The sequence below is a fragment of the Theobroma umbraticum genome, unplaced genomic scaffold (assembly GCF_002168275.2).
Source record: "Theobroma umbraticum cultivar Fairchild unplaced genomic scaffold, ASM216827v3 scaffold_2.0, whole genome shotgun sequence".
In the NCBI taxonomy this organism is placed as follows: domain Eukaryota; kingdom Viridiplantae; phylum Streptophyta; class Magnoliopsida; order Malvales; family Malvaceae; genus Theobroma; species Theobroma umbraticum.
The window spans coordinates 705,096-715,288 of NW_018397277.1; the positions used below are offsets into that span (position 1 = coordinate 705,096).

Here is a 10,193-nt window from a genome sequence, read left to right on the forward strand (position 1 = left end):
TTACTAATATAATATATTTATATAGCCAAAGTAAGTTGTTACCCTAAATACAACAGTTGTATTTTAATTTAATTAAGTTTATAAGAACTTAATTAATTTTTCACTTAATTTTGGTCTTTTTTACTTAAGTCTAACTTAATTAATTATCTTTATTTGATCTCAATCGTGTTACTTAATGTGTGTGACCCATTAGGCTTCTAACATGTTGACAATAAATATAAATCCTAATCGAATATCAATTTGATAATTGATTTATATTTACAAGTCATGAGCGGTATCTAGCAATACATCATGACCACCTAAATGTTAGAGAGTCAATTAAAGAATTTGACAAAGCCCTCCAATGATAAGCCTCTCAGTGTAATGCGGCCATTTCATTGAATATCTCGGATATGTCATAAAACATGGCTCAGTTTCTACTCATAACATTCCATATTAGTTCTTATAATTCATGACTAACCTTATGAATTTAGAAAACTAACTTTCCTCAATTTCATCATGCTTTGGCCAAAGACTTTATACAAATTAATCAAGAGTTGAGAACAAGGGAGGTACATCCCCTCATATCACTTGGGGTGATGAATCCTCTCTTCACCACTCATTCACCTTTGCATGGTTCATGGCATACAAAAAAACACCCTGTTTAGGCATCTAATTGCCTCCAAACCCGTAAGGGTGAAATCAAAATATGTCATTCCCTATACAAGATGACTTGGTGTCTCAAGTCGAAAGACTAGTTGCACGACTATCATAGGAGAACATATTCCATAGACACTTGAGTGAAATACCAAATGGAGTTCTTATAGTGGGTCATCTTTATTGAATTTGTTCTTTCACAGGCACCTACATATTATCCTCAAGTATCCCATATACTTCAATCTTGAGATCAATTGCTTACTTCCCAAGTAAAGAGACTTAACAAGTGCCAGTCTTTGAGCATTGCCAATGCCCTATCTTCACAATACAATGACTAGAAACAAATTTAGGAACATGGCTTTAATACATAGTGATCTTATAATTGTAACGATTTTACAATTCTCTTGCATGGCCTTTATGTTCCATAGGCTTCATCCAATTAATGCTTAATAACTCTTTATTTTTGCACTAATATGAAGGAAAACCTTTATCACATATAGATATACGATTAAGTATGTACTAAATGACAATATATAATCCTTGACCAATCCAACTGGTTTAAGGGCATATACCAATAGTATCAACATTGAGATGAATCACTAGACGAGTAATAACTAGACCATACATAATGCTAGTCCTAGTTCCCATCCCAACTTTTCTCATGTCAGAAATTTTGAAACTTGCATGATCAATAAGGGAGTTAAGCTTAATATGGTGAAAGAACCAAAAATCTTCACCAGACTCAAATGAGTGTTTACTAGGCACTAGTCTCAAGGTCCAAGAAATAATCAAATGTAAAATCCTATCTATCATGGACAACCTAGTGCATGAATCAAGAGCACCTATATTATTCACATACAACTCTCTCTCTAGTTCTTGAATTGTCAACTAATCATTGATAGAAGTCATTGCACCTGGTGCATATTGTAACTCAAAAACTTCTTTAATCAACTCAAAGGTTATTTTGAACATTTTACCCATGATGCAAGTACTAAAGTCATCATCATAAACTTTTAGGTCATTGTTCTTATTCCTATATTTGACTATTGCATTGTTATAGAAAAATCTGGCTAGCTTATTAAAAACAAGAATATTGAGACTCAAATGGTCATACCATCCTAAGGTTCCAAAGCTCACAATATATGGAAAACCAAACTTTTCGAGAAATTCAAGATCTATTACCCGACCGTGGTAGATGGTTCTCAAAGAAAAGAAATTTTTGTAATGTTATTGAGCAGCATTGTCAAGGAAGTTCAAAGCCTAGAACCTTGTGACAGTAGATAAACCCAAATTATCTCTGAGTTTGAACTTTGTAGCGCTTTTGAGGGGGAGCCATGGATAGGTGATTTTTGGAGTGAATATCGATTAGAAGATTAGGATAATTGATCCTAAAAACTGAGGGTTGAGTGTTGAACTAGAGGACTTTACTTTGCACTATAGAGAATAGGTTTCTAGGTTTTGAGTGATTTGAAAATGAGCCAAAACACCTTATTTATAGTGGAAGGAAATTAGGGATTTTGAATGGGCTCAATAAACCTAGAAATTCTAAAGGAAATGGACTTGCAAGAGGTCATGAATCTTAGATGGATTAGATGAATTTGGAAAATTGAAAAGTTCAAGATACTTAAAACCTGTCGACCATAATCGACTATATATAGTTCCAGAGTCAACTATGGCTTTCTTTGAAACACATTTTGGCTTTTAAAACAAAAGGTAGTCAAGAGGTAGTCAATCTTATAGAAACATGTAGTCGACTATGTCTTTGCAAGATTGACTTTTGACTTTCAAAAGCAAGTGTAGTTGGCTATGTAAGTATGGTAGTCTATCATGGCTCATTTAAGTGATAGTTTTAGCTTCCAAAACACTTTGAAAGAAACTTGACTTCTTGAAGAAGTTTTGAAAACAATTTAGGTTTGTTCCATAATTAAAATTGATTTTTAGATTAAACAGAATCATTAAAAAATGTGCATTTATTCAAAAATCATCATTCAATTTTTTAAATAATTTCAAAACATATTAAGGCTCATTTTAAAAAATCAAAATCATATTCTTGAACTTGTGAAAGTGTATTTTTTAAAAATCTTGAGGGATGACTGAGGGCATAGTCTTGGATGACACATGTGAATAATGTATACATCTATGATATGAACAACTTATAATGCATCAACACATAATATAAGCTGTCAAATTTTAACACAAGTGCACGTTTTTCTAAACAAGTAATATAGTAGAAGTAGAGTACCGTTCCCTAAGGGGTTTGTTTTTAAATTTTTACTAAGTACTAAAATTTATAACAAATCAATCTTATTTAAGTAATTAGAAATTGTAGAAAAACTAATTCAAATGAAATTGAAATAAATACTAAAATAACTGGTAGAAATTAAGTATATTTGAGAAAGGCAATAGACTAAAGACCTAGGATTATGGGTTCGTTCAACACTTCATCTTATACCAACTTCTCTTATTATTTCTCATCCTCGGAGGTTTTACTAACATAGAATCCAAGACTAAGTATAAGTCTTCGTCAAGATACTTGAAAAAATACTTAAGTAGGTCACTATATGTTTATAGGAATCAATTAAATTAAGTTCATTAAGCTAGTGTCCTAATTTGGCTATGCATGGCAATTGGTGCATGTTTACCTGAATTGCGAATTAGATCAGCTAAGTGACATGAACATACGCTATTCAAATCTTTGTCTAATATAAAATCTCTCTATTGAGTTTCAATTAGATGCAAAACTCAATTAATTATTGATCAGGCAATTAAAGGCAATAATAACATATTTGAATGAGCAAAACTATACCCATTCATGACAAATGAAAGAGAAACAAATATTCAAACTACATATTGAAATCCACCACAATCCTAGAAAAATAATTTAGCTCTTAATGTTTAAATAAAATATCATTCAAAGAAATTTAACCAAGAATCCAAGTCAAAGAAAACAAAAGAAACATAAAAGTAGAGGAAGAAACTAATAATTGAAGCTTTTGATCTTGATTATTTCTCAAATTCTCTTGCTTTTTTACTATGTTCTTAGCTCTAAGTCTTCAAAATAGCTGCTGCCATACTCTCCTTTTTATAATCCTTTAAAAAAGTCTCTAAAATATATGCAAGGTGCCCTAATTTCCAAATTACCATCAAATATTTTATTTTTGGAAACTGGTGTGGCACTACAGCCATGACTCCTTGGTGCCTTGGTGCTGTGGCAGTCATTGGTGGCATCGCGATGCTACTTTTTAAGTGATGTGACGCTTTAGCTTTAGGAGTTAGCATGATGCTCGTCAACTATCTAGTGCCATGGCCATGATCTTCCCAGAGCCATGGACTCTAATCAACATACTGTGTAGAACTATAACTATCGATCGTCTTCCAATGTCATTTCCATCTTGATTCTATTTGAGCTGGGAGAAATGGTAAAGATGAATTTGTAACCCATTCTTGTAGCTTTCCAATGGATCAAGAATCTTATCAATTGGACTTTTCTAGCTTAATTTATCCTGGGAAAAGCACCACATGTACGAATTAAGCCTTCACAATACTTGTGAGATTTCAACGTAAATGCACCTTGCTCATCAAATACCCTACACAAAACCATGAGAGAAATTGACATTCTTAAAGTAAATTAAAGCAAAATAAAGTAAAATTAGACTAAAATAACCTAAATTAACTATTGAACATGTAATCTAACTTAAACTAGAAAAATACTTAAAAAGCTAAAATTCAAACCTAAAACCTCAAAGATTTAGCTACTTAAGTCCCCAAAATGTGTCTAAATAACTCTATATAATAGAGTTACCACACCCCCAAACTTAAAATTTTGCGAGTCCTCAAGCAAAACATGAAATAAAACACAGTAGCCTAAATAAAGAAAAATTGTTAACTAGAAATCAATTGCACCATGTCATTAACAAACTTCAATATCCTCAATAGTTAATCCATATTCTCAACTCTAACTACACACAAATATTATTCAAGTTCATGTTATAATTCCAATGTAAGTTTATCATCAAATGAATTTTCGTGTGTGTGTGCAATCTTTCCACCCAAAACATTATGCAATTCGGATAATTTTATGCTAATGTAAAATTCAATTTAGTAATTAAAGTCCCATAAGTTTGCTTTTCATCTGTCTCTCCAATAATGTAGACTAATATTAAGTTAAGGATCATGAGGACATTAATTAGCTTGTAATGTATGTCTAGGCTTAGGGTAGGATATGGAACAATAAGTAACTTAAATCACCCTAAGCATAGACCTTAAATAGCTCCTACTCCACCTTGGGTTGTCAGTGTTGGAGTAGGGTTATTCTACTGTCTATTCCCCCCAAATTGGACATTTTTGTCAAACTTGGACACTGTTGTCTTGCATGATCATTTCCACAATATTTAGAAGCTACTAAAGGACTTTGAATGGAGTTAGCACTAAAAGATTCAAGATTATGAGTTAGAGCTGATACTTGTGCAGATAATACTAAAAAAGCATCTACACCTTGAATTTTAGCTACTCTCTTATGAATTAATCGATCTACTGGCCATTGTAGTTGTTTGTAGCCATCTATTTCAACAAATCAATCAATTGATTTAGCCATTAAAGCTCTTTTTACAGCAGCATCAATGGTAGGTCGAACATGACCACTCAAACCATTGTAGAAAGTCTACACTAGAAGGCACTTTGGAAGACTATGATAAGGACAACACTGAAGTAATTCTTTGTATCTTTCCCAGGCCTTATACAATGATTCAAAATCTTACCGCATGAATGATGTGATATCATTCCTCATTTTCCCTGTCTTGGCCAGAAGAAAGAACTTAGTAAGGAATTTTTGAGCAAGATCATCCCATGTTGTTATTGAACCAATGGGGAGTGCATTCAGCCATGCTTTAGCTCTGTCCCTCAATGAGAAAGGAAAAAGTCTCAAACGAATTACATCATATGTGACACCATTGTGTTTGAACATATCAAAAATCTCTAAGAAGTTTAATATATGGCCATTTGGAGGATCATTTGGTAAACCGCCAAACTGGCTGAAGTTTGAAGCATGGTCATGATGGATGGCTTAATCTCAAAATTATTGGCTGGAATAGCTGGTCTTTGAATGCTTGATGGAATCCTTTGCACCAATGGGACAACATACCCTTAAGCAACGATATTGAGCTACTATGCACTCATGGATTTGTTGTTCATCTTGTCGATTAGCCATTGTATTTGTTTGAGCAAAACCTTGTTGATTTTCTTGTCAAAGTCTGGAAAATGTTTTCTTAATTTCTTAATCACATTTTATAATCACCAACCTTTTTCTTCTTCTCATATAATGATGGAACACACCTGCAAAAGAAAGAAATAAAACTTAAATTAAGACTAATATGGGGAATTTTAATTTTAGCAAATAATAAAGAAAACAAAATCCCTTGAAATGGATCAAAAAACTTGTTGTCAAATTTTCATGCAAGTGCACGTTACAAACAAGTAATATAGTAAAAGTAAAGTATCATTCCCACAGGGATTTATTTTTAAATTTTCACTAAGTGCTACAATTTTATAACAAATCAATCTTATTTAAGTATATGGAAATTGTAGAAAGACTAACTAAAGTGACAGTAAAATAAATACTAAAATAACTTGCAAAAATTAAGCATATTTGAGAAAGACAATAGACTAAAGACCTAGGATTATGAGTTCATTCAACACTTTATCTTATACCAACTTCTCTTATCATTTATGTTTTTGGATAGTTTTACAAACCTAGGATCCAAGATAATATACAAGTCTCTATCAAGATGCTTGCACAAATACCTAACTTAACTAGTTCACTATATATTTATAGAAATCAATTAAATTATGTTCATTAAGCTAGTGTCCTAAGTTGGTTATACATGGCAATTGGTGTATGTTTACCCAAATTACGAATCAGATCACCTAAGTGCCATGAACATGTACTATTCAAATCTTAGTCCAATCTAAAATCCCTTTGTCGAGTTTCAATTAGATTAACAAATCGATTAATTGTTGATCAAGAAATTAAAGGCATTAAGAAAAGATTTGAATAAGCAAAACTATACCGATTCATGATAAATAAAAGAGAAACAAATATTCATACTACACATTGAAATCCACCACAATTGTAGAAAATAATTTATCTCATAATATCCAAATAAAACATTATCCAAAAAATTTAGCCATGAATCCAAGTCAAAGAAACTAAGAGAAACACAAGTAGAGGAAGAAACTTATGATTGAAGCTTTTGATCTTGATTCTTTCTCAAATTGTCTTGGTTTTTTACTATGTTCTTGGCTATAAATCTTCAGAATAGCTACTTCCGTTCTTTATTGTTTAAAATCATCTAAAAAAGTCCCTTAACTATGCACAAGGTGCCCTAATTTCCAAATTACCAAGAAATATATTTTTTTTGGAAACTAGTGTGGCATAATGGCCATGACTCATTGGCACCACAATGCTTAAGCTTTTGGAGTTAGTATGATGCCCTTAACCATCCAATGTGGTGGCCATGATCTTTCTAGCACTGCGACCCTAACTCATTTAGCATCGCGGCCATGTGTAACTTAGAGCCGTGACCTCCAATCAACATGTTGTGTAAAACTGTAACTGTCCTTTATCTTCCAATGCCATTTTCACCTTGATCAGATCTAAACTGAGTGAAATGGTAAAGATGAAAGTTGTAGCTTGTTCTCTTAGCTTTCTGATGGATTAAGAATCTCATCCATTGGAGTTTTGTAATTTGAGTTATCCTTGGAAAATCCTCTCATGTATGAATAAAGCCTTAACCATACTTGTCTGATTTTAATTTAAATGCATTTTCCTCATCAAATATCCTACACAAAACCATGAAAGAAATTGACAATAACTCTTCTTAAAGTAAACTAAAGCAAAATAAACGAAAATTAAAGTAACATAACTTCAATTAACTATTCGACATGTAATCTGACTTGGACTAAAAAAACACTTAAAAAGCTAAAACCAAACCTAAAACCTCAAAGGCCTAGCTACTTAAGTCCCCAAAATGTGTCAAAAATAACTCTATACAATAAAGTTATGAATATAATAACACATACCTATATATAAGGATATTTATATAAATAATCAAGCAATTGATCAACAAATAATGGAGCCAACAATCAAGTAAATTAAATACATAAAAAATGCATAAGAATATATTCACATAGGTAAACAACTATGTAATCAACAAGCCTAAATGAAATCTAGTGAGCATAACCATAGTAAAATTGATCATTTAAGCACAATTTATAGGCATACTCAATGGTAAGATCAATATGGTGTTTGTAATATATTACCATTCAAGAGGAACACCATTTGTTGTATTTCCGTGAAGTTTATCATTGTTGAAGACTTCAATTTGCTTATGAATCATAGGACAAGGTCAATGATCAACTTCTCTTTAAGTGTCAGTAACTTAATACCAACAAGGTAACTGTTAAATAATCAAGAGAGAGGAATAAGTAGTTAAGCACATTAGTCATAAGCTTACCTTCCTTTTGATGATCATTTCGTACACATTAAGGATAAACCACGAGCATATGGTGAATAAGTATTTAAATAAATGTTTATTATAGGCTTCAAATACTCTCAATTTTAAGAATATATGCTCATTGGTTCTAATGAATGTCCAAGATATCATCAAGCATTAATTTCGATTGCATAATACATGTATCAAATCAAATATATAAGAATTGATTATCAATATTGCATATGCCATACCTCAAAGATCTTTATCAACAATGAATGATTTAATTTACCTTTTTCTTTTGCTATTGATTTAGATCATCTATGCTCATTCTCCAAAAAGGAAACTCAAAATTTTGATTTTACTACCCAAATTTTCTTGGGTCTTTTACGAGTAGTAACCTTGGTTCCCTTGTAAACCTTATCAGTTTTTATCATCCTATCATAAGTAGAATTAGTTCTTTTTGGAACCCATGTATACTTTAACTTTGTCTCTTTGTGAGACAACTCTAAAAAGGTAAGAGAAAGTTGGATGCCTAAATTTAAAATAACAAATACATCTTGAGGATCCATTATACTTTTCATTATCTTTAACAACGAAATTTTTAAAATGGTTTTCTTTTTGTGTGAAGTCATAGCCTAACCCTTCTTTGTTGAAAAGCCCCTATGCAACTCCAACATGTCATTCAATTTTTGTTGACTACCTTGAAATCTAGACAATGTATCATGTAAACTTTTTTCTTTCTTTTTCATCTCATCCATTTAGCTTGCATGTTTTTCACATTATTTTCCAATTTAGTCCTAGTTTTAACTAGGCTCTCATTTTCAACTTTAAATTTTGCTATGATGCCTTTATATTTCAACATTTTCACTTTAAACTCAAACATAAGATCATCATAAGCATCTTGCAATTCATCAAAGGTGTAATCACTTTCATCAGAAGCATAAAAATCGATATTATGAGGAACAAGATATACCTTGTAGTCATCAAGTGCCATGAGATAAACGTTTGCAATTTCATCATCTTCCTCAACTTGTGGATCATCACTACCACTCCAAGTTGCCATCATTCCTTTTTTCTTGAAGTGCTTTATTAAAATTACAAAAATATTATCTTTATTAAAATGTTCAATAAGGGTTATTTCTGGAGATTATCATGCTCAAATATGCTGATTTCAAGGAATAAAATTGGTGCAAATATAAATATGTCCAGCTCACTATTTTGGCACGAATTTCAGTTTTCATTAACAAGAAAGTCTTAGAAATTAATTCCAAAAAGTCCAAAAAAATTATCTTTATTAAAATGTTTAATGAGGATTATTTATGGAAATTTTCATGGCCAAACAAGCTGATTTAGGCTATTAATTATTGAAAGTTTGAAAACAATTTAGAGAATAGTTATAGCTTAGAAATCATTTGGATGGCCAGAAAATCATACTGAATTAATTTTGAAAATTTTAGAATATTATCCTCATTTGAAAGGTTCAATTAAAGGATAAAATTTTGAACTTGAATTAATTTTTGAGTGGCTGGACACTTAACAAAATTAAAGGAATGTCCTTCACATGTGAAACGGCACTCGTGACAAGGGTTGTGCATGGTGCCGCCACACATGGATGCGGCACCTCCTATTGCCATGGATGCAATCGTTTTATGGAAAGAAGTTGTTTGCTGGAGAAATTGGACATTCAATGATTAGGAAGGATTCTTTCCTTAGCTGATCATTGACTCCTAAATGTTAGGGATACATGTCTAAAATCAAGGAGTTTGAATCCTTGATGGAATCAATCAATTTTGAATTGATTGATAGTAAATCTCCAAAATATTAAGTCTTCCTCATTTGATGAGGACTCCCTAATTAAGGGATTATGATTTAAATTTATCAACATCTAATTTGATTAGATAATTTTAATTAAAATGGAAAGTCAATTTGAGTAGATGACATCTTAATCCGATTAGGATAGATTTTAATTAAGATAAACTTAATAATTAATTAGGACTTCTAATGATGATTAGAAATATATAATTAGTGAATGGATAATACAAGATTAAAAGGTGGATAAGAACCTTC

At 31.5% G+C, this 10,193-nt stretch overlaps 1 non-coding gene across 1 annotated transcript; it reads left to right on the forward strand.

Moving 5' to 3' along the window:
* The first annotated feature begins 5,318 nt into the window (after positions 1 to 5,318).
* Positions 5,319 to 5,425, forward strand: LOC149526328 (small nucleolar RNA R71). The gene has a single exon (XR_016352116.1). It is a non-coding gene; the product is annotated as a small nucleolar RNA R71 (small nucleolar RNA).
* The last annotated feature ends 4,768 nt before the right edge of the window (positions 5,426 to 10,193 follow it).